Here is a 26,768-nt window from a genome sequence, read left to right on the forward strand (position 1 = left end):
GCCAGGCAGTTACTAGGCATGGGTCTATTCAAGAGACATATCTCAAGCTCGTGTTCCAAATTCATAGAATTATTTAGATCACATGAAATGATGGATCCTGCATTGTATATTGTAAATGATATCAAACTGTGTGTTGATGTGACAATTTGTTACTGTTATTGATTCCATGTGCAGGTGTCTAGAGTGAGTCATATCGCCTCCAAATCATTCCCCCTCAAGCATCCTGAACCTCGGTTTCGTCATCCAGCCAGTCAGGAATTCCAGGATGTGGCTCTACTAACCAAATTCTTTTGATTCCCAGCTGTAGTGTAGCCCCATCTGGTGACAGCTGTCCTTTTCAAAACAAATTTCCATAGGGGAAATTCTGGTCCTTAGCCCTTCCAAGAATGCAGAAGCTTCCCCACATGTTTTAAGGGACTCAGTACCTATTTGATCTGCCTGTTTCAGAGAGATTGTGCCAGAAGAGTACAGGGAATTCCAGGTTGCTCCTCTTGCCTTACAGCTGTCTGAAAAGAATTTGCCTGTTCTTTCTGTCAGGACTCAAAATATCCTCTTCTCCTGACCCCAAGTTAGGATGTGATTACAGGGACGTTTGAAAATAAGGTTTGAGTAAAGGATAGGAGCCAACTGCTGATAACAACATTTCCAAATTCTCATTTGTGTGCGAGGGCCTACTACAGTGTTGGATGTGTTATTGTATAAAATATGAAGCTACTTCTTCCCTGACCCTTTGAATTCATAAGATTAAAAGAACAAATTCCATATGAAACAATAATTCTAGGCTTATTGTGAAATGGGTGCACCCCAGAATGTCTAAATTGTGAGTACTACTAATGTTTAGTGAGAAATAAGGAAGATTTCTAGAAAATCTAGAAACAAAAATAAAAACAAAACACATTTTTTTGTCTCAGCAAAAATTTCCAAAGTTTCAGAAAGTGGGAATTTTCAGATCACTTATCATGAAGCTATCCTAAAATGCCCCAGCACATGATGAACCTTCCTTTGCCACAACCTCTAAGCACCTTCTATTATCTACACCTAGCATGAACACGTAATTTGTTTCCCAAACCAGGATATTTTGTGAATGAGGTGTGATAAAAAATATTACAATTTTAAAAAATTTGAAATATGCATTTATTGGACAACTTAGTTTGATTATATCTGTGGGCCTATGTATATAAGACATATTTGTAAACTAATTTCACAATATTTTTTAGAGAAATGAAAATAATTTATATCCATGGTAATTAAAGCAAAACATATTTTAAAATGATTTTATAAGTAACAATATCACAAGCAGAATAACTATTTTTGTACATATTCATGTACTTGAATCAGTTTCCTTTCCATATCTGTCTTTAATATTACATAGTAGGAAAAAGGGTAAATAGGATTCTTTTTAAAAGACTCTTATTATTTTACATTTTGTCATAAATTTGCTTACAATCTTCTTTAACATTTCATTTTATGGTTAAGCTCTTTGGCCTTATATATATTATATTAATATATATGCTTAAATATAATTAATATATTATTATATAAAACATCTGTTTATATAATATGTTATTAAGAAATATTTCTTATAAGTTACATAGTCAACACAAAACACATCCTGTCAAATTAATGTTCTCATTTTAAATTTTTGTTAATTCAAATGTGTACATATTTTTGCCTTCATTAAAAATTCTTTTGTCCTATTGTTTTAACAAGAAAAAATCATCAAATAAATTGTTTTTATTTTTAATTGCTTTTATGCTTTGCAAAATTTAAAGGCTATAAGATTGTGGGTTACTCATCTACATTCCATTCTGGCCAGGATTATAATCACACCCAATTGATAATAGGGTCTCTAATTTAAAAAACTAATTCCCTCAAGTTTGTATATTTCAAACTGCAATTACAAAATCATTATAATAAACTTAATATAATTGTTCAATGACTAGTTCAGATTTTTCAGTTCCTCTCTTGCTTTTATATAGGTTCACTTCAATGTCTTTTCCTTTGCAAACTTTGTCCTCAATAAATGCAATTCACTAAATATTTCAAAAGCGAAGGTTTTTAGCCCCCCAATTCATTGGATATTTTGTTTAAAAATTCCCAACTGATTTTGATCATGATACAAGCAAAATTAAGGTGAAAAGTAGCAAAGAGTTATGATGCATACCACTATGTTCAAGTATTTTTTTCTAGTGAATCTTAGTTCTGTCATTAAAATTTTGAAGATACTGCCTATAAGTAAAAATATTTTTAAGTTTTGATATCCTCAGTGTATACTTTGGCAAAATATGTCAGCTTGATTAGATAAATTTATGAATTATTTGTTCACCATGACCAATTATGAGTTCATATCGGCTCCTCAGATGTAATTTAATAATTTAGTGACCGATAGAATCTAGTTCTGCAGGTTTTCTCATTTAGTAGGTTAGTGATGTTCAAATGAATTTCCTATATGAAATACTTCACAAACAAATAATTTTATTAAGTTAAACTTACGAATTTACAAAAGAATTACAAATCATGTCAGTGGTTTCATTTTTGCTAAAAGAAGTTCAAAACGTTATGTTAACCCTATAACTGAATGAAAATTTGAATGATTGTTGGAAACAAATTAATTGATTTTCTACTTGCAAACTGATGTCACTGATATAAACCTGGAATCAATTTACTTTGTGTGATGTTCTTCCTCTGCAAATAGAATCAGAGTTACCAGCTATTACTGCACTTTTTATATATCTGCAAGAATATTTTTTAAAAGTGGACAAAATTGATTAGAAAAACTATCTGAGTCATCAAAACCATGCTTCACAGAGTAATATGTGAAGGCACCTCTGCAGCTGCCTATGTTAATTTGACATCTTCAAGCATAATCTAAAAATAAGCACAAACTTCTAAAGTAGATGCTAATACTTCGTTGGCTGTGATATATCACCTGGTTTTAATGCAGTCCTTGATAGTACTACAACCTTCATGGCAGACAATCAGAGCCAAAAGAATATTTAACTTAACTTATAATTCATCATCAACTTTACTGAGATTTTCAGGGCTTTACAAAGTATAACAGCGTAACAAGAGTCCTTTGGCTTTTTTTAGTTCACTATTATGCTAAAATGATTTATCTCAAAACACGAGTGTTATCAAACAACAACATAAATAATTATAGATGGATCCCATTCAATTGAAGACAAAACCACTGGAACAAGGAACTTTGATGGCGGCTAGCTGAGACAGGGCAAAAAAAAATGCCTCCGTGAGAAACACTAGCTAAAAACCAGAAAGTGACCTAGAATACCGGTTACAGCGATGCACCAACTGGGTGAGGGCTCCTAGCTCCAGGGGGGCCATATACTTGGTGAAACTGGGAGTCAGCATTCTGAAACAAGTGAGTAAGCTGGCTGGAAGACCTGCAGCCGCGCAGTGGGCTGGGGAAGCCAGGGTTCAGCGTATGGAGACCAGCTGGCTGTTTAAAAAAAAAAAAAAAGGAGTGGCTCCAGCAGCAATTGTGGGAACCACGCAGTAAAACACAGCAAGAGGGGGCTGAGCTGGCCACTTGCTGTCTGGCCAGGAAGATAGCCCGCAGCGGATACCCTTGGGTTTGGGGGAACGGAGTGGAGAGCCGGAAGCAGAAAGAAACCCTGCAGCTAGCAGCTAGCCCCCGGAGGGCTGGATAAACTCCTGCCCGGGGCTGTGCCCACAGCCCACAGCCCTGCCAGTTGTCCCGGAGCTGGGAAGGAGGAACAGTGCGAGGAGGAGGGGGCTGAGATGCCCCGCTCGGCCATTCTTGCTTCAGGCTGGGAGTGCGCCGCCGCACGGCCCGGGGCTTCCCTTGTGGGACGGCGTGCACTGATGACGTAGCACAGCCTTCCCTTGGCTGAGCTACTGGAGGAGCACAGCTGGGAGGGGGGATCCGCTCAGAGAACCCAGGGATGCTATGCCAAGTCCGGTGGTTTATGGATCAGCAAGAGAGAGAGGCTGGGGCTGAACTGAAATGAAGGCTTAGACTTTTGCAGCGGCCTTGAATCTCCGGGATCCTGGGGGACTTGAACATTAGAACTGCCCTTCCTCCCTGGCTACCCGTACACACACCCCACATTCAGGGCAGACAGCTCCAGCAACACACCCAAACTGAGTTCTCCAACTGAACCCACAAGAATCATTTCCCCACACAAAGCGGAAAAAAGGTTGAGAACTGACTCAAGGGATACAGGTGACTCACAGACGCCATCCGCTGGTTAGTTAGAGAAAGTGTACATCATCAAACTGTGTTCCTGAAAAATTAGATCGATATCCCTTTTTCTTTACAACTTGAAAGAGCCCTATCAAGCAAAACAAATGCCAAGAGGCCAAAAACAACAGAAAATCTTAAGGCATATGATAAAACCAGAAGATATGGAGAATCCAACTCCAAACACACAAACCAAAATATCAGAAGATACATTACACCTCGCAAAATTAATCAAAGATCTATAATCGAGGAACGAAAACAAGGCAAAGGATTTAAAGGACATCAAGAAGACCATAGCCCAGGAAATAAGCTACATAAAGAAGACCCTAGAAGAGCATAAAGAAGACATAGCAAGAGTAAATAAAAAAATAGAAGATCTTATGGAAATAAAAGAAACTGTTGGCCAAATTAAAAAGACTCTGGATATTCACAATACAAGACCAGAGGAAGCCGAACAACATCTCAGTGTCCTAGAAGCCCACAGAACAGAAAATGAAAGAACAAAAGAAAGAATGGAGAAAAAAATCAAAAAAATCGAAATGGATCTCAGGGATACGATAGAAAAAATAAAACGTCCAAACTTAAGACTCATTGGTGTCCCAGAAGGGGAAGAGAAGGGTAAAGGTCTGGAAAGAGTATTCAAAGAAATTGTTGGGGAAAACTTCCCCAACCTTCTACACAATATAAATACACAAAGCATAAATGCCCAGCGAACTCCAAATAGAATAAATCCAAATAAAACCACTCCAAGACATATTCTGATCAGACTCTCAAATACTGAAGAGAAGGAACAAGTTCTGAAAGCAGCAAGAGAAAAGCAATTCACCACATACAAAGGAAACAACATAAGATTAAGTAGTGACTACTCAGCAGCAACCATGGAGGCGAGAAGGCAGTGGCATGACATATTTAAAACTCTGAGAGAGAAAAATTTCCAACCAAGAATACTTCATCCAGCAAAACTCTCCTTCAAAGTTGAGGGAGAGCTTAAATTTTTCACAGACAAACAAATGCTGAGAGACTTTGCCGATGAAAGACCTGCCCTACTTCAGATTCTGAGGGGAGCCCTGCTGGAGGAGAGATGGAAAGGAGAAAGAGATACAGAGAATTTTAACAGACATATATGGTACCTTACATCCCAAATCACCAGAACACTCACTTTTCTCTAGTGATCACAGATCTTTCTCGAGAAGGGACCATAAGCTGGGACATAAAACAAGCCTCAAGAAATTTAAAAAAAAACACTGAATATACTCAAAGCACATTCTCCAACCACAATGGAATACAAATAGAAGTCAATAATTTTTGAACTGTAATTCCACTAGTTACTTCCTACATGATATAAAATACACAAACTCTAAGAACAAATCAGTGGTTTTGAACTCAATGTAAAATATGTAATTTTAGACAACTATATAAAGGTGGGGGAATGAAGGAGTATAGGAACATAGTTTATGTGTCCTATTGAAGTGAAGGTGGTATCAAAGAAAAACAAGATTGATATGGATTTAAGAGGTTAATTTTAAGCCCCACAGTAAACACAAAGAAATTATCAGAGAACATAACCATAGAGATGAAAAGTAGAGTTTGGGTTAAGAGAAATGGGGGAAGGGGCAATGGGGAGTTAAGAAATGAGTGTAGGGTCACTGTTTGAGGTGAAGGGAAATTTCTAGTAATGGATGGTGGGAAAGACCATTACAACATTGTAAACGTGATTAATCCCACTAATGAAAGGCTAGTGAGGGAGTGGAATGGGAAGATTTAGGCTGTATATATGTTTCTACAACTGAAAAAAAAAAAAAAAGTCAGTCTAACTAGATGACAATTGAATACTAAGGATGAACTTGGATGGGACAGGACGATAGAGGACAGGTGGCTCAAAGGGACACAGTTGAGACATAAGGAAAAGGAAATATAGAATGTAAGCTTTTTATCATTGTTGAATCTATTGTACTTCTTAGCTGCGCTTAATGGGATTGCATGAAAGAATGTTCTTGTTCATGGGAAGTGTAATACGTGAATTATAGTGAATGCTCAAGGATGTGTGCAGCTAACTCTCATATGTTCAGACGACAGAGCAATAGATGATGGATGATAGATAGGGAGGGAGGGAGGGAAAGAAATAGCAATGTGACAGCAAGTTAAAGTTGGTGGATTGAGCTACCGGGGGAGGGTGGGGTCAAGGTATGATGGAATTCTGTGTATGGAGCTAGTATTGCTTTTGCAACTGTTCATATAACTTTGAATTTATTTCAAAATAAAATAAATAAATAAATAAATAAATAAAACCACTGGAACAAGAACATTTAGAAAAATCTCTGTTTTCTCTATATCAAGACTGCTCAGCCTATATTTCGTGCACATATTTAACCTCTATTAACCTATATTTTCCCACATTTCTCACTCATGCTGCCAGGTGGCAGCCTGGTAGCTTTGTGCGTTTCATAATCTGTGACTCAGACATCAAAGGCAGCACCACCAAATACTTCTACCGCTAACTGAGAACAGAGACGTTAGCTATCTCTGGCGGCTGGTTTCTTAGTGCACATCATTTTTACCAGCCATAGTTCTGCATACTGTCCTTTGAAGTTATCCCACGTGTGCAAAAAATCAGGAAAAGAAAGGTTATTTTGGGCCATCTTTCAAATTTAAACATGTGTTAAAATGAGAACTCTGTATGCTGCACATGCATCCCATACATCATTAGATGATACCATGACAGAGCCTGGGATGACCAAGTAAAGAACTACCAAATATGCTCTGGGTTATTTTAATGCAATAGGTTAATGCTTGTTGGAATAAATGAAGGATCTTGCTAAGACATCCAATAACAGGCATAAGATTGCACTGACCCACGTAATAGAGATTTGCTACCCTACCTACACTATACTACTCAGAATCTTAGGCTGTTTTCCAATGTGTGTTAAACCAGGGTTTAAATTTTTTCTAAGAGATCTTAGAGGCAATATAGCACAGAGTTAATACTGTGGGTTTCAGAGTCAGATCATCTGCATCCAAATTTTGGCTCTGCCATCTTCCAAATGGGTGACCTTGGAAACCTACTTTAACCTCTCTCTGCCCTGTTAACCATTACCTGCATATGGGGAAGAAAAAAATCCTTAAAGTTTTAACATGTATAATAAGTAATACCTGTATAGTGCTTAGAATAGTATTTGGCAAGTAGTGAGCACTCAAAAAATGTTAACTATTATTATTTACCATACTATATTGAATGAGGAGTTTATGTCTGCTTCCCCCATTTGATCATAAACACCACAAGGACAGAGATGCTATTTCATTAATTTTTGTAGTGACAACATCTAGCTTAGGGACATATATACATTTTACTAAATATGTGTTGAAAAAATATGAATAAACATGTGTTCCAACTTTCATAGTGCCTAACCTACTATGTTATTGCTGGTTCATTAAATATTTGAACCCTAAGTCCAGAGGGATCTTCTAATGGCAGTAGTCATGTTCAATTCATCTTATATCCATAATGTTTTTGAATACACTACATGCTAAATTAATGTTTAGTGAAGGATAAACGAGTTCTAGCTTCCAACCTTCCAAATGAGTGATATTGAGGAAGTTAATTGTCTTTTTTTGGCACCTCAGTTTCTTCACTTTCAAAACATTGGTTCCATGATGGATGATTTGGAATAGAGAAAGAATGGAGGAAAAAAAGAACAGCTCCAGTCTATTGTAATAGAGAAAGACAGCATGTTCTCAAGTATGATCCATGAACAGTGGCTCTTGTTCTGCATGAAACTATGGCCCTTCTGGAATGACAAAAAGCTAAAGGCAGAGATGTTGTTCAAAGATACTTGGCCTTGACATTGCTTTATCTCCCTGGAGGAGAATATGTTCTTGCTGATGCTTACATTTCTCATGAGTCAGAGAACCCTAAAGTTTATACAGATTCCCATAAACTGAAGCTCACGAATTAATTAAGCTCTACAAGAATGGTAACACTGACTCAGAGAATAAAAATCCGTGGCCCAGCAAGAAGAGAGCTTCTCAGACCTAAGAAGACCCTACCTTGCCTGGATAGGGTTAGAGGCAGCAGTCCTTCACCCCCTTCCTTGCCCTTTCCCCTCTCACATTACCATCTTAAGGACCAAGAAAAGTTATACTCAGGTGTGCCAAATTGACTTCTATGTGTGCACAGTATGCTTCTGATAAAGCTTTGTATCCTAACAAAAATTTAGGAACTTAAGAGTACAGAATATTCATGTATGAATAAAAAAATAGTTTCCTTTTTTAAATATATGTTGGAAATTTGGGCAAGGGTAAATATGCATGTGTGTGTTTAACTTCAGGAAAATTCAAAATCTTTATCATGCTGATGTATGTTGTGAATTTCCAATAAGGAGATAGAATATACAGTATTTGTTAAACTTATCTGATCATGCAAAATGTTGTGCATCTACTGTAACATGAAATGTACTCTGGGAAAAACTGAACAAATCAGGAGAGAATCAGAGCCTGAACCACAGTGTTTGCAGTACTTAAATTATGTTAAGTAAATTTAGAGCTATATTTCATCCCCATGTTCTGGGAGTTCAGATTTAGATTTCCTGAATTCTTTTAGATACTTCTTACAGTCATCATTTTCTTTTTAGGAAAATACCCACAAATATATAAATATACATATACACACACTGTGCTGGTTTGAATCTGTTCTCTTAATCCATTCTTGTGGGGGTAGACCTATTGTGGGTGGGACCTTTTGATTAACCTATTTCAAATGAGATGTGACCCAGCCCATTCAAGGTGGATTTTAATCCTTTACTGCAATCCTTTATGAGAGCTCACAGAGAGAGAGAGAGAGAGAACTTAGAAAGAAAACACCCCAGGAGAAGCAAGAAGGACCCACAGAAACTGAGAGAGCCATTTTGAAACCAGGGCCCAGGAGAGAAGGACCAAAAGACATTACCATGTGCCTTCCCATGAGACAGAGAAACCCCAGATGCCAGCAGCCTTTCCTCACAGAAGGTATCTTCCACTTGATGCCTTAATTTGGACATTTTCATGGACTTAGAACTGTAAATTTGTAAACTAATAAATCCCTATTAAAAATGTCAACCCATTTCTGGGATATTGCATTCCCACAGCTTTAGCAAACCGAAATTGGAGTTTCCAATTTGTGGCTCCTCCTGGGGAATTCAATATCACCTTCATCGGAGTTCCCAGCTTGTGGACTGCCCTATGGAATTCGGACTTGCCAATCTCCAACAGTTGCCTGAGCCAATTCCTATGAAAAGCTCATAATATTTACATTATGTATATGTGTGCGTGTATATACATATATGTATGTATATACATATGTGTGCGAGTGCGTGTGCGTGTGTGTGTGTGTGTATCTCAATGATTCTGTTTTCCTGGAGAAGCCTGACCAATATATACATACATATACATACATACACATATATATATATAAAATATCCTTGTCTGTTTCTTCTTCTACATTCTAATCATCTGGTGTCTACTCTGCATCAGGTACTCTGGCATAACATACTGGGCTATCTAGGTATTGTTCTTGCTTGGTATCTGTGTTGAGGTCTCAGGATAGATACCTTTGGTCAAATACTAATTGCTAATTAATTATACTTTCAATGGACTTATTAATTACAAAGTACACACAGAAGCACATGCACATACATATGCTCATTCTTGTTCATAACTCTCATTATACATTCAAAATGACAAGTAACATTTACAGTGAAGCAGGGACTCACATGGTTGTTGATGGAAAAACCTTTCAAAAGTTCAAATTTGGTGTCTCTTTTACCCAGTATCCCAGCAGCCTGCCTAGCTTACAATGATAATTTCTAGGCCAGGATAATCCATTTTCCCAATTAATGTTCCTATATATATTCTATCTTAGTGGGAAGATGCCACTTTGGAATTCTAATTCGGACCTACTCAAATGCTCTCTGTCTTATTTCTGTCAGACTTATTTTCTAGTAAACATATGCAAATTTAGGTTTTCCTATACTCTCTTGGTAAAGCATGTATTTCTTTCTTTAACTTTCTTTCCATTTTGATACATAAGAATGGGTGGGTTCAGCATTCCATTAAGAACCAGCTATGTACTACTATTTATTTCCTATCAAATATAGTTATATTGTTAAGTTCTCCTTAAGAACTGACTAACATAAGATAGGACTTGGCACACTGTATGTACTCTTATTTATGGAATGAATTGACTAATAAAGTAAAGGTATAAATGTTGAACTTGTACCCATAAAGACTTTATAATTCATAAACTGGAGAGCTCCTATTCTCCTGCAACAGCTCCCATGAGCTCTTACCTCAACTAGGCAAAACTTTCCTTTTCCTTGATATTTTGACAAGATTTTCACAATTAGAGAATCTTTTAAAAACTTCATTTTCCTTGGGTTGATCTTAAATGTGTTCTAACTTCTGAACTAAGTACGTTTGATAGTTTAATGCAGATATGAACAAGAAAAATTATATGATAGTGTAAAGGCTTTATAAATGAAATTTTCTCTACCCTTATGCTATTAAAGCAAATGCTTTATTTTGAAAGACAATAATAATAATAATAATAACAATGAAAATAATAACTACCTCCAATCAATGTACAAGGTTACTAGTAGAAATATAATTTCACTATGGACTGGGGAGGCTGGATCTTTAAGGCTTTATTTTTGATGGCTGAGAAACAAGTTCTCCTTAAGGATTTTAATTAACTATCATTACTTCTACCAGGCATTTTTTTTTTTTTTTTTTTCAGTTTTCCTTTGGGAAAGGTAGAGACTTCCTCTTTAAAGTTGTTTCCTTTATTTTTTCCAGTATTTCAGGGAATTTGTAAAAAATGAACTGTTTTCTTCTAATAAAGAATAAATGCATAAAAAAGGAGTTCACAGATTTTTGTGTAGCGTTTATACTGGGATAGCATGAAACATTTTATTTTAATAAAAAGACCCCTTCATTTTTGCTCCAATAGCAGAGGACCTAGCAGGGCAAAGTTTAGTCCAGCAAGATAACTTGTTGAAATTTAGAACATTCCAGCTCCAGCCCCAGTTTACCATCTATTTAGAGAATTCTTTAAATTCTGGGAACCTTAGTTTCCTCATCTATTCCACTGGAAGAATAGTATGACCTAATTTTGATCAAATATTGCCGTGAGATGTCCAGTGAAATTATGTAGAGGAAAATATTTTAAATGTATAAGGTATTAGAAAAATGTAAATACTTAATATGACAAAAAGTTGAAACTGAATATCTGTATTTTGCCCAGATTCTTCCTAATTTACCCTACTTTCAAGGTGAGTTTTCTGGTACTTAGAAATAATAATGCAAAGATATAGTAGCAAAAAAATAACAGTAGTGACTAATAGCACACTTATCATTTAGTAGGCATTAAGTTCTTACATTTAATTCTTGCAAGTATCATGGGAGGTAGATGCTAATACTATACACATTATACAGAAATGGAAAGTAAAGTGTAGAGAAGTTCATCAACGTGCCCCAAGAAAAACATTTATTACATGAGGAGCCATATTCATATCTTGGAATGACTGACCCAAAACCCAGGTGTTTAACCAATTAGCTACCCTCCATGGCACATGAATGCATATCTTTCTTTATCCTTCTCTCTGCATCTGTCAATATGACAGTGCCAGGTGTGAAAACTTCTGAGACCTCTTCATTTGAAGAAATGAGAACCCAGAGAGAAATGAAAATAAGGCCACAAATTTAATGTAAAACAGAGGTCAGACTGCAGAGACTTTATCTATTGAAGAGCAGCAGTTTAAATAGATGAAAATCCCTTCTCACACAGAGTAATCTCTGCAAATTCAATTCTGTTACATCAATATGATTATGAACTATGTAATGACTTACGGAAATTTAAAGTTAGGAGCAAACAGATTGATTTGTGCTCTGCTGACCATAGTCTATTCTGTAGGGACAGACACAAATTTTATTTGTATGTAAATCAATCCAAATGCAGTTCCTGCTCCTAAATTATATGAAACTGGCATTTGCCCATATGCATTGTTTCCTGGGCAGCAGGAACCGTGGCTGGCAGCTAAAAGCCCAATGCAAATCCAACTGTGGATGAGGGAAATGAAGAGAAAGTATTGGGACAGAAGCAGGTTCCCATTTTCAATTTCAGAAATTGACAAACGCATTGAGGTTTAATGTCCATTTAATGTGATGTAATAGAAAAGTTTGGAATTAGAATCATTAAAGGTTGGGTTCAAATTCTACACAGCTGATCTTTGCTCTTTGGGAAGCTGGCCTCTCTTACCTCTAAGTGCCACATTTTTTTCATTCTCTCAACAAGCATTTATTAAAACCTTCCCAAAGGCCAGTCACTTGGAGAAGACTTCAGGAGATAAGCAATATAGAATCCCCAGCTGATGCAGTTCACAGCCTGATGATATGGCAGATATAAAGCCAATAAAAGTCATGAGCCCTGCAATGCTGGAGTACCGAAATGGAGGTGAGTGAAGACGAAGAGACAGGGGTTGGAAAGAGAGATGAATTCTATTTCAGAAAGGATTGGGAAGGCTTCTGAGGAAAGATAATGCTTGAGAAATACATTTCAGGATGCTAAAATTAAGATAATTAAATACATTTAGCAGGGCCTTTACTGGGAATAAATGCAACAGCATATGTAAGGACTGATCATAATGATCAACATCTAAATGCTAGCTGTGCTTTTTAATTATATTAATATTGTGCAGGTGTAAAATGGGAACTGAGCTCTTGCTTTCCAAAACCTATTCTGCTGTTGTGTTTAAACAAGTATCTACTTAATATATTCAGTCTTGCTCTATGCCTATAACTGATGTGCAACAAAACATAAGGATCAAAAACTGGAATTCTCATAAATGGCACATGAGCATTCAGGACACTATATCCCGCCTCACAAAATGCTTTCCATCCCTGGCAATATAATTGCATCTGAACAGCTCATATTCCAGGACCCACCTGCCACACACACACACACAAATTAGTGCCTGAGTTAGATAAAAACCTGTCCATATACTGTTGGTTCAATTCCACTCATCTTCACTCCACCCCTCCAATCCACAGATTCCTGGCTCTGTGTGCAATTTTATTTGTTTGTTTGTTTGCTTGCTTGCTTTTGGACTCCTTGTTTTGTCAAACTTTTGGATCACTGAATCTAATGCTGTTTATCATCCTGGACCCCATGAAACCAAAGGATTTATGAGAAGTAGTTTCATTCCAAAAGACATCTGAATATGACTACATTTAAAGAAACAGCTTGACCATGCTTCTGACTTTCATGTTGTCTTCCCACCCATTTCCCAGAGAAGTGAGCCCTTCAATTTTTCAAACATAATTTAGTACAAAGAAGGGAAAAGAATCAGAAGAGTAGAACTTGATGAATTTTAATAAAATAAACATACCTATATAAATTTATACAGATCAAAAACAGAACATTGATAGGAACTCAGAGGTATTCCATCCTCCTTACCAATTGTAAGTGCTCTCCTGACATCTAACACCACAAATAAATTGTGCCTGTTTTTAAATATATACAAATGAGATTACCCATTTCATAAATTCTTTTGTTTATGGTATCTTTTACTCAGCTTTATGTTTATGAGCTTCATCCATTTTGTTATATGTAGCAGTCTATTCTCATTATTGCATAGTCTTCCATTACACAAATGTAATAACACTTAATTTATAAATTCTACTATAAATATATACATACTGACCATTGGGATAACCTCATTTATGATGTGTCTGTTTAAGTCACTTTTTCATTTTTCTAATTGGATTGACTTGTAGTAGGCATTAAAAATGGACCCCAAAAGATGTCTACACCCAAATCTTCAAAACCTGTGACTATGATACCTTATATAGCAAAATTGCTTTGTAGGTATGTTTAAGTTTCAGGATCTAAAGATGGGGAAATTATCCTGGATTATCTGGTGGGTACAACTATTCATGCAAGGTCTTAAAAGTAGAAAAGGAAGGCAATGAAATGGGTCAGAGAAATGGCATTATGAGAAGGATCTGATACCCTATTTCTGGTTCTATGATGTAACCCCTAAAAGGACAGGAGAGATGCCTCGGCAGAGTTAACAGCAGCCCCCGTCTGACATCTAACAATGGAAAAGAGACATCAGTCCTACAGCTGCATGGAACTGAATTCTACTAACTCTTGACTAAGCAAGGAAATGGGTTCTCTAGTAGTTTCTTCCAGAAAGGAATGCAGCCCTGCTGACACCTTGATGTTACCCATGGCAGACCTGTAACAGACTTCTGACCTGCAGAACTGTAAGACAACAAATTTGTATTGTTTTAAGCAGTTAAATTTGTAGTACTCTGTTATGGTCACAATAGGAAATCAATACAACTATCTTTTTCTTGTTGATTTGCATAAGTTCTTTAAATATTCTTCATATGATTAAATATTTCAGATGCCGTATATCAATCTGTGGTTTCCTTTTTCCCTCTCTTAATGGAATCTTTTGATAAAATGATGTTAATTTTAATGTAGTCCAATATATCAATCTTTCCTTTAGTTAGTAAATTATGTGTCTTGTTTAAGGTATATCTGTTTGTCTCCAAATCATTAAGATATTTTCTCAGTTGAATTTCACATTTAAGTTGATAATTTGTTGGACATATTTTTGTATATAGTATAATGATCCAGTTCCATTTCTTTTCATATAAAAGATTACCTGTTCCTTACTCTCCTGTAATTCCAACTTTACCATATGTTAAATGTTCATATGTTTGCCTCTCTCTAAATTCTTTCTTTACGATTGTTTTTCTTTTTTGTGAGTGTCAGTATCATTATTTTAATTAACTGCACCTTTTTAACTCTTAACTTTTGGTAGTATAAATTTCCCAAAGTATTTCACCTTAAAGGACTATATGGTGTTTTGGCCCTTTGCGTTTCCTATACATATATGTGTGTGTGTGTGTGTATATGTATGTATATATCTATATATTTTAAAATTTATTTTGAAATAAATTCAAACTTACAGGAACAGCTGCAAAAAACAATACAAACCTCATACACAGAACTCCAGCATACCCTGACCCCCCTCCCCCAATACCCCAATCCACCAACTTGAACATCCTGTCACACCACCATTTCTTTCTTTCCCTCCCTGCCTCTCTCCTTCCCTCCCTATCATCCATCATCTATTGCTCCATCTTCCGAACATATGAGAGCAAGCTGCACACATCCTTGAACAAACAATATAATTCACATATACATTTCCCATGAATAAGAACATTCTTTTATGCAATCCCATTAAGCGCAGCTAAGAAGTACAAGAAATTCAACTCTGATACAAAGCTTACATTCTATATTTCCTTCTTTTTCTTTCTTTTGTCCCAACTGTGTCCCTTTGAGCCTCCTCTCCTCCATCCTCAGATCCCATCCAGGATCATCCTTGGCATTTAATTGTCATTATCTATTTAGACTGCTTTTTTTTTTTTTCAATTGTGGAAACATATATACAGCCTAAATCTTTTCATTCCACCCCCTCCCTAGCATTCCATTAGTGGGATTAATCATATTAAGACTGTTGCAATGCTATCACCTTCCCACCATCCATTACCAGAAATTTCCCTTCACCCCAAACAGAAACCCTACACTCATTTCTTAACTCCCCATTGCCTCTTCGCCCACTTCTCGTAACCCATACTCTACCCTTCACCTCTATAGACATATTCTCTGATACTTTCTTTGTGTTTACCATGGGGATTAAATTTAACCTCTTAAATCTATAACAATCTTGTTTTTCTTTGATACCAACTTAACTTCAATAGAACATGTGAACTATGTTCCTGTACTCCTCCATTCCCTCACCTTTATGTAGTTCTTGTCAAAAATTACATATTTTACATTGAGTCCAAAACCACTGATTTATCATTACAGTTTATGTATTTCAGATCCTGTAGGAAGTAAATAGTGGAGTTACAAATCAAAAATACAGCAGTATTGGTATTTATATTTACCATGTGATCTTTACTGGAAATCTTTATTTCTTCATGTGGTTTCAATCGATTGTTTAGTGTCTCTTCCTTTCTGCCTGCTCAATTCCCTTTAGCATTTCTTATAGGACTGATCTACTGGTGATGAAGTCCCTCAGCTTTTGATCATCTGGGAATGTTTTCATCTCCCCCTCATTTTTACCCTCCAGTTGTTTGTGAATTTGCTAAGTCTCTGCTGGTTATTGACTTCTATTTGTATTCCATTGTGGTCAGAGAATGTGCTTTGAATATATTCAATTTTTTTAAAATGTATTGAGGCTTGTTTTATGCCCCAGCATATGGTCTATTCTGGAGAAAGATCCGTGATCACTATAGGAGAATGTGTGTCATGGTGATTTGAGATGTAATGTTCTATATATGTCTGTTAAATTTCTCTATATCTCTCTCTCCTTTCTTTGTTTCTCTGTCAGTAGGGCTCCTTTTAGTATCTGAAGTAGGGCAGGTCTTTTATTAGCAAAATCTCTCAGCATTTGCTTGTGTGTGAAAAATTTAAGCTCTCCCTCAAATTTGAAGGGGAGCTTTGCTGGATAAAGTATTCTTGGTTGGAAATTTTTCTCTCTCAGAGTTTTAAATATGTCATGCCACTGCCTTCTCGCCTCCATGGTTGCTGCTGAGTAGTCACTACTTAATCTTCTGTTGTTTCCTTTGTATGTGGTGAATTGCTTTTCTCTTGCTGCTTTCAGAACTTGCTCCTTCTCTTCAGTATTTGACAGTCTGATCAGAATTATGTCTTGGAGTGGGTTTATTTGGATTTATTCTATTTGGAGTTCGCTGGGCATTTATGCTTTGTGTATTTATATTGTGTAGAAGGTTTGGGAAGTTTCCCCCAACAAGTTCTTTGAATACTCTTTCTAGACCTTTACCCTTCTCTTCCCCTTCTGGGACACCAATGGGTCTTAAATTTGGACGTTTTATTTTATCTATCATATCCCTGAGATCCTTTTCGATTTTTTCGATATTTTTCCCCATTCTTTCTTTTGTTCTTTCATTTTCTGTTCTGTGGTCCTCAAAGAGGCTGGGTCATTGTTCAGCTCCCTCTAATCTTGTATTATGAGTATCCAGAGTCTTTTTATTTTGACCAACAGTTTCTTTTATTTCCATAAGATCTTCTATTTTTTATTTACTTTTGCAATTTCTTCTTTATGCTGTTCTTGGGTCTTTTGTCCTTTATATCCGGTGCCATACTCTTCTTCATGTCCTTTATATCCTGTGCCATGCTTTCATTGTTTGTCCTTAGTTCTTTGATTAATTGTGCCAAGTACTGTGTCTCTTCTGATCTTTTGATTTGGATGTTTGGGTTTGGGTTCTCCATATCATCTGGCTTTATCATATGCTTTAAGATTTTCTGTTGTTTTTGGCCTCTTGGCATTTGCTTTAATTGCCAGGGTTCTTTCCAGATATAAAAAAGACTTGTCTCTAATTTGTCACATCTACAGCTTGGTGGCATACACTTTCTCTAACTAACCAGTAGATGGCATCCACGAGTCACCTATTCCCCTCAAGTCAGTTCTCCCCAACTTTGTCTTTGTGGTATGTGGGGATCTGATTCTTGTGGGGTGCAACTGGTGCACCCACTTTGGGTGTGTTGTTGGTGCTGTCTGCCCTGAATGTGGGGCTTGTGTCTGGGTGGTTAGGGAGGCAGGGGAGCTTTAATAATCAGACCTCCCAGGTGTTCCCAGAGATTTAAGGCTGTTGCAAGAGTCAAAGCCTTCATTTCAGTCTTGCCACAGATTGTCTCTGCCTCTGACCCACAAGTCCTTGGTATTGGCTTAGGGTCCCTGGGATTTCCAAGTGGGTCCCCCTTTTCAGCTGTGCTCTTCCAGGACCTCTGCTGAGGGAAGGTTGTGCCACATCACAAGTGCACACCGGTCCTCCAGGGAAGCCCTGGGCCACCGGGCTGTGCAGGGGCATTCCCAGCCTGCTGTAAAGATGGTTGAATGAGGCATGTTAATTTCGCCCTTTGCGCACAGCTCCACCTTCCCAGCTCCAGGACAGTTAGCTGTGGGTGCACTAAAGGCCACTGTCCATGGCTGATATTGTGGCATGTGTGTGGTGCTATGGGAAACACTCCCCATCACACTGGGTTTCTTGGTGCAGCTCTAGGCTGTGGGTCAGGACCTGGGCAGGAGTGTCCCCCGCCCGCCAGGGAGATGGCTACAAGGGGCACGGTTTCTTTCTCCTTTTGGCTCCCCTCTGCCCCCTTGGCCCCAAGACAATCAGCAGCGGGCTATCCTCCATGCCAGACACTGAGGCGTTTGCACAGTCCCCTCCTGCCGTGCTTCACTGTGTGGTTCTCACCATCATAACCACAGCTGCTCCTGGGATTTTTTTTTTTTTAAAGGAACTAGTCCATCTCCAAACACCATCCCATGGTTTACCGACACCACAGTGCGGCTGCCGGACTTTCAGCCGGCTCACTCACTCCTTTCAGAATGCAGACTCCTGGTTTCACCAAACGTACAGTCCCTGTGGATTTAGCAGACCTTGTCCGGCTGGTGCATCGCTGGAACTGGTGTTCTGGGTCACTTTCTGGCTTTTATCTAGTATTTTTCACGGAGTTGTTTTTTTTGCCCTGTCTTACCTAGCCGCCATCTTAGGTTCTCCCATATATATTTTAAAATCAGTTTCTATGTCCCTACACACACACACACACACACACACACACACACACACCACACATCAAACAAACAAACAAAACTTGCTGGGATTTTCATTGGGATCTCATTAAGTCTATAAGTCCGTTTGGGCAGAATTGGCATATTTACAATATGAGGTCTGCCAGTTCGTGAACATGAAATACCCATCCATTTATTTAGGTCTTGCCTAATTTCTCTCAGTAATGTATTTTAGTTCTTTGTATAAATGTCTTACACAGCATTAATTATATTTGTTACAACATAGCTGATGTTTTCTAATTATGCAAATTGTAACTTTTAAATTGTACCTGCTAATTATTGATGTATGTATTTATTTTTGATATTAATCTTGTAACCATATAACATTCTAAATCAAATAATTCTAATAGTTTATTAATAAATTTTAATGAATATTCTACATATACAATAGTATTTTAAAAAAAACTTATTTCTTCCTTTCCAATTATTTTGTCATTAATTTATTTATATCTTGTACCATATTGAATAGAAATGATAATGGTGGGCTTCCATGTCTAGTTCCTGATATAAGGTGGAATTTTCATTATTGTACTAGTAAGTACAAGGTTTGCTATTAGATTTTTTATATAGATACTTGATATAAAAATAAGAGTTTCCATCTATTACTAGTTTGCTAGCTTCTATTATGGATAGGGGTTACATTTTAACAGACTCTTTTCATAAATTAAGATCATCATAGCCTTTTCTCTTAATCTGGTAATGTGGTAAGTTACACTGAATTATTTTCAATATAGTGAATGATGCTAAACTAAGCTTGTATTCCTGAGGAAAAAATGAATGCCATCATGATTCTCAGGCATCATCCTTTCTCATATGAATGGATTTGGCTAATATTATTTAGAAACTTTTGCATATATGTTAATAGGAAAGAGAATGCACCTACTAACACAGCTTTAAAATACATACAACAAAAACTAATAGAACTGCAAGGAGAAACAATATGATCATCTCAATGTATGCAGAAAATGCATTTGCAAAATCCAACATCCACTCCTGATAAAATCTCACCAAATATGAATAGAATGAAACTTTAGCAAATCATAAAGTAATATCATAAAGTAAATCTATGAGGAATCTTAACATTATACTTAGTGGTGAAAGACTGAATAATCTCCCTCACCCAGTGTCGGTGATGTCTGCTCTCACCAACTCTATTCAGCCTTGCACTGAAAGTTCTAACCAGTGATAAAAGACAAGTATATAAAAATAAATGGCATCCAGATTGTAAAGGAAGATCTAAAACTATCTTTAAAGTGTCATAACCATCTATAAAGATAATTATATGGACTTCACAGAAAAAGTTTCTAAAACTAATAAATGAGTTTACAAAGTTGCAGGATAAAAGAACAATATATAATACTTGTTTATTTTTTTGTATACTAGGAATGAACAATCTGAGATTATAATAGCCCCCAAATTATGAATTACTTAGAGATAATTTTAACCAAAGTTATACACAATTTATGTAATGAAAAGTACAAAATATTTCTGAGAGAAATTAAAGATGTAAATAAATGGATAGATAATATTCAGGTGTTATTATTATAAATATCTGTTTTATATTTCCAAATTGATCTACAGATTCAATACAACTCCAATCAAAATTTCAAAACATGCTTATTTGTAGAATTTGACATGTTGATTCTAAAATTCTTGTGGAAATATAAAGGGTTTGGTATAATCAGAATAATTTTGGAAAAGGACAAAATTAGAGAACTTACATTAACTGATTTTAAAATCTTATAATGCTACAGCCATCAAAACAGTGGTGTTGGTACACAGATAGAAAAATAGTTTAATGGGACAGAAGAGAGTCCAGCAATAGACCCACAAACATATAATTAATTACATTTCAATAAAGGTGAGAGGGCAGTTAACTGAAGAAGGGATAGTCTTTTCAGCAAATGGTGATAGAAAAATTACATATTCATTTTGTTATGGATTGCATCATGCCCCCCACAAACACATGTTCAAGTCCCATCCCCTAGTCCTGTAGTAGTGAATCCATTTGTGAATAGGATCTCTGAAGATGTTGTTAGCTTAGGTGATGCCAAACAGACCTGAACTCCTTTAAGCAGAGGAAAACTGGACCCCAGAGGAGAAGACAGAGGATTCAGACTTGGAAGAAAGAAAACTGTGACAGAGTTACACACTGCTGGCAAGACACCATCAGAATGCTAGAGATTTGAGAGAAATCATGATCCTGTAAACACTGTGATTCTGGAATTCTAGCTCTAAAAATGTAAGACACTGAATTCCTTATTACTTAAGGCAGTTAGTCTATGGTATTTTTATAGCAGCCTTGGCAAATTAAGACACAGAAAAAAAAAAAAACAATGCAGGAAAAGAAAAAAAAGATAAGTGACCTTCTATCTTTACTGGACATTCTTGGCAAAATTAATTTCAAATTGATTTTAGAGCTAAGTAAAAAATCTAAAACTATATAAAAAGAAAAAAGAAAACCTTTGCATCTTTGGGTTATGCCAAGATTTCTGAGCAATTACACCAAAAACACAATCCCCAAAAACAAAAGTAAATTAGATGACAACAAAATTAAGAACATCTACTCTCTGAAAGGCATTGTTATATAAATGACAAAGTAAGGCACAGACTGAGAGGAAATATTTGCACATTACATATCTGGTAAAGGGCTTGGATTCATAATATATATTAAAAAAATCTCAATACATTTGTGATGTCATTAACATCTATTAGAATGTCTAAAATTAAAATAGCTTATACAATATCAAGTGCTGACAAGGATGTAGAGTAATTAGAACATTCAGAATTATGTCCTCTTGTTGAATTGACCCATTTATCATTATGCAATGATCCTTATTATCATTGACAATATTATGTGTCATGAAATATCCTCAGTATATTGATATAGACTCTCTAGCTTTCTTTTAGGGTTTTAATGATTTATGTTTTTTCCTATCTTTTTTACTTTTATCTTCTTTGTGTCTTTATGTTTAAAGAGGGTTTCTTGTAGATGGCATATGGTTGGGTCTTGCATTTTTAGTTCTCTGACCATCTCTTCATTTTAATTTGGGGGTTTAGACCATTATTTAATGTGATTATTTTTATAGTTGTGCTTAAATCAACCATCTTGCTATAGGTTTCATATTTCTCCCACCTGTATTTCATTGCTCCTTTCCTCTTTTTATTATGCTTTTGAGTATTACATTTTAGTTTATTTTGGGGTGACTATTGATAATCCTTTGTGTGATCTTAGTAGTTGGTTTAGAGTTTAGAATTTATATCTTTAACTTATAGTTTACCTTCATGTGACATTATGTATTTTATGTAAAATATAAGAAACTTACCAACAGGTTGCTTCAATTTCTCCTTTCCTGGATTGTGTTATTATTGTCATTCTATGTATGTTGTAAACCCTACAACACATTATTTTTTTTATTAAGTAGTTGATTACCTTTAAAGAGATTTAAATAATACGAAATTGAATTTTGTTTTTCTTCTCTTTTCTTTTGTGTAAATTCCGATTTCGATCTGGTAGCAATTTCCTCTATCTGAATGGATTCCTTTAACATTTTATGCATGCATAAAAATAATGAATTCTTTCAGCTTTTTAAAGCCTGAAAATGTCTTTATTTAATCTTCATTGTTTAAAGATATTTTGTTTTGTATTGATTCTAGGTTGACAGGTTTTTGATCTTTGTTTATTTTCCCAGGACTGAAAGGTGTTGCTCCATTGTTTTCTGTCTGGTATTGTTTCCAATGAGAAATCTGCTGTCATTTATCTGCATTTCACTTTATTAATGTGTCTTTTTAATTAGGCAACATTCAAGATCTCCTTATCTCTAATTTAAGAAATTTGGATAGACATACTTCGAGGTAGTGTTCTCTGTATTTCTTGCATTGGAAGATTTTGGGTTTTTTGGATTTGTGGGCATATGGTATTAAGTTTAGAAAATTTATAGCTATTGCTTCTTCAGGTGTTTTTCCTCTCCCTTTCTGATGTTTACTTTAGGTACTCCAATGATATACATATGAGGCCACTTCAAATATTCCAACAGCGCATGGATGTTTCATTCATCTGTTTTTGTCTTCTTCTGTCTTACATTTTAAAAATGTTCTGTGGCTCAAATTCATTAAATTTTTTAGCAACGTAAAACTTGCCTGAAGTAGAAGTCCTGTATATAATTTCAATGCTTTTTTTCCCTCATTTTGCACTCCTACTGTTTGAAATAGTTATTTTATTCTAATTTATCTTCTTTTGCTTAAACATTCTTTTAGTTTTCTAATAGTGGCTATACTATATATCAAACCAAGCATTCTTGATATATTATTGTCTCCCTTAATTAACACATTTTTCACCTTCTGAACAATGCAGCTGTATTTTAAAAAACTTTTGTCATATATTTTCCACATTTGTTTAAATCATTATTATTGTACAATGAAATTATATCAATTTAACTTCAAACAAATATTTTCCATTTCAATATGCATCTATTTTTAATATTATTCTTTCATTGGGATTGTTTTATTCTAAGATAACGGTTTAGTATATGTTTATTTCATATTTCTCAGTTTCCATGTGTACGGAAATGTCTTTATTCTGCCTTAAATTCCAAAGGTTATTTTAAGTGGGTAAAGAATTCTCAGTTGGTAGTTATATTCTGGCATTCAAAAAAAATTTTATTGTCTAATGGATTCCATAATTTGTGTTGAGAAAGCATATTTCAGCTTATTTTTGCTCCTTTGTAGCTAATATGGATTTTTATTTTGATGCCTTGATTTCTGTCATTGTTTTTCAGGATTTTGTATAGTTACAATTTTGTTTGTATTTATCCTGTTCACTTTTTTTTAAGGTTTTTTTTTTTTTTAATTCAGTTTTACTGAGATATATTCACATACAATACAATCATCTATTGTGTACAATCAACTGTTCACAGTACCCGTCATATAGTTGCTCATTCATCAACCCAATCTACTTTTGTTTTTTTTTTTTTGTTTTTTTTTTTTTTTTGCTTATCTCTTTTTTTTTTTTATCATCATTTTATTGAGATATATTCACATACCACGCAGTCATACAAAACAAATTGTACTTTCGATTGTTTACAGTACCATTACATAGTTGTACATTCATCACCTAAATCAATCCCTGACACCTTCATTAGCACACACACAAAAATAACAAGAATAATAATTAGAGTGAAAAAGAGCAATTGAAGTAAAAAAGAACACTGGGTACCTTTGTCTGTTTGTTTCCTTCCCCTACTTTTCTACACATCCATCCATAAACTAGACAAAGTGGAGTTTGGTCCTTATGGCATTCCCAATCCCATTGTCACCCCTCATAAGCTACATTTTTATACAACTGTCTTCGAGATTCATGGGTTCTGGGTTGTAGTTTGATAGTTTCAGGTATCCACCACCAGCTACCCCAATTCTTTAGAACCTAAAAAGGGTTGTCTAAAGTGTGCGTAAGAGTGCCCACCAGAGTGATCTCTCGGCTCGTTTTGGAATCTCTCTGCCACTGAAGCTTATTTCATTTCCTTTCACATCCCCCTTTTGGTCAAGAAGATGTTCTCCGTCCCACGATGCCAGGTCTACATTCCTTCCCGGGAGTCATATTCCACGTTGCCAGGGAGATTCACTCCCCTGGGTGTCTGATCCCACGTAGGGGGGAGGGCAGTGATTTCACCTTTCAAGTTGGCTTAGCCAGAGAGAGAGGGCCACATCTGAGCAACAAAGAGGCATTCAGGAGGAGACTCTTAGGCACAAATACAGGGAGGCCTAGCCTCTCCTTTGCAGCAACCGTTTTCCCAAGGGTAAAAATTATGGTAGAGGGCTCAACCCATCAAACCACCAGTCCCCTATGTCTGTGGTCATGTTAGCAACCATGGAGGTGGGGTAGGCGAATACCCCTGCATTGTCCACAGGCTCCTCAAGGGGGCACTACATCTTTTTTTTTTTTCCTTGTTTTTCTTTTTTCTTTTTTCTTTTTTTAACTTTCCCTTCTTTTTTAAATCAACTGTATGAAAAAAAAAGTTAAAAAGAAAACAAACATACAATAAAAGAACATTTCAAAGAGACCATAACAAGGGAGTAAGAAAAAGACAACTAACCTAAGATAACTGCTTAACTTCCAACATGTTCCTACTTTACCCCAAGAAAGTTACATAATATAGCAACATTTCTGTGAACTTGTTCCTACTATATCCATCAGAAATTAACAGACCATAGTCATTTCTGGGCATCCCCAGAACGTTAAATAGCTTATCTGTTCTTCTTGGATTATTGTTCCCCCTTCCTTAATTGCTCTCTACTGCTAGTTCCCCTACATTCTACATTATAAACCATTTGTTTTACATTTTTCAAAGTTCACATTAGTGGTAGCATATAATATTTCTCTTTTTGTGCCTGGCTTATTTCGCTGAGCATTATGTCTTCAAGGTTCATCCATGTTGTCATATGTTTCACCAGATCGTTCCTTCTTACTGCCGCGTAGTATTCCATCGTGTGTATATACCACATTTTATTTATCCACTCATCTGTTGAAGGACATTTGGGTTGTTTCCATCTCTTGGCAATTGTGAATAATGCTGCTATGAACATTGGCGTGCAGATATCTGTTCGTGTCACTGCTTTCCGATCTTCCGGGTATATACTGAGAAGTGCAATCGCTGGATCGAATGGTAGCTCTATATCTAGTTTTCTAAGGAACTGCCAGACTGACTTCCAGAGTGGCTGAACCATTATACAGTCCCACCAACAATGAATAAGAGTTCCAATCTCTCCACATCCCCTCCAGCACTTGTAGTTTCCTGTTTGTTTAATGGCAGCCATTCTAACCGGTGTTAGATGGTATCTCATTGTGGTCTTAATTTGCATCTCTCTAATAGCTAGTGAAGCTGAACATTTTTTCATGTGTTTCTTGGCCATTTGTATTTCCTCTTCAGAGAACTGTCTTTTCATATCTTTTGCCCATTTTATAATTGGGCTGTCTGTACTATTGTCATTGAGTTGTAGGATTTCTTTGTATATGCAAGATATCAGTCTTTTGTCAGATACATGGTTTCCAAAAATTTTTTCCCATTGAGTTGGCTGCCTCTTTACCTTTTTGAGGAATTCCTTTGAGGTGCAGAAACTTCTAAGCTTGAGGAGTTCCCATTTATCTATTTTCTCTTTTGTTGCTTGTGCTTTGGGTGTAAAGTCTAGGAAGTGGCCTCCTAATACAAGGTCTTGAAGATGTTTTCCTACATTATCTTCTAGGAGTTTTATGGTACTTTCTTTTATATTGAGATCTTTGGTCCATTTTGAGTTAATTTTTGTGTAGGGGGTGAGGTAGGGGTCCTCTTTCATTCTTTTGGATATGGATATCCAACTCTCCCAGCCCCATTTGTTAAAAAGACCATTATGGCTCAGTTCGGTGACTTTGGGGGCCTTATCAAAGATCAGTCGGCCATAGATCTGAGGGTCTATATCTGAATTTTCAATTCGATTCCATTGATCTATATGTCTATCTTTGTGCCAGTACCATGCTGTTTTGGCAACTGTGGCTTTATAATAAGCTTCAAAGTCAGGGAGTGTAAGTCCTCCCACTTCGTTTTTCTTTTTTAGAGTGTCTTTAGCAATTCGAGGCATATTCCCTTTCCAAATAAATTTGATAACTAGCTTTTCCAAGTCTGCAAAGTAGGTTGTTGGAATTTTGATTGGGATTGCATTGAATCTGTAGATGAGTTTGGGTAGAATTGACATCTTAATGACATTTAGCCTTCCTATCCATGAACATGGAATATTTTTCCATCTTTTAAGGTCCCCTTCTATTTCTTTTAGTAGAGTTATGTAGTTTTCTTTGTATAGGTCTTTTACAT

The sequence above is a fragment of the Choloepus didactylus genome, chromosome 6 (assembly GCF_015220235.1).
Source record: "Choloepus didactylus isolate mChoDid1 chromosome 6, mChoDid1.pri, whole genome shotgun sequence".
Classification (NCBI taxonomy): Eukaryota; Metazoa; Chordata; class Mammalia; order Pilosa; family Megalonychidae; genus Choloepus; species Choloepus didactylus.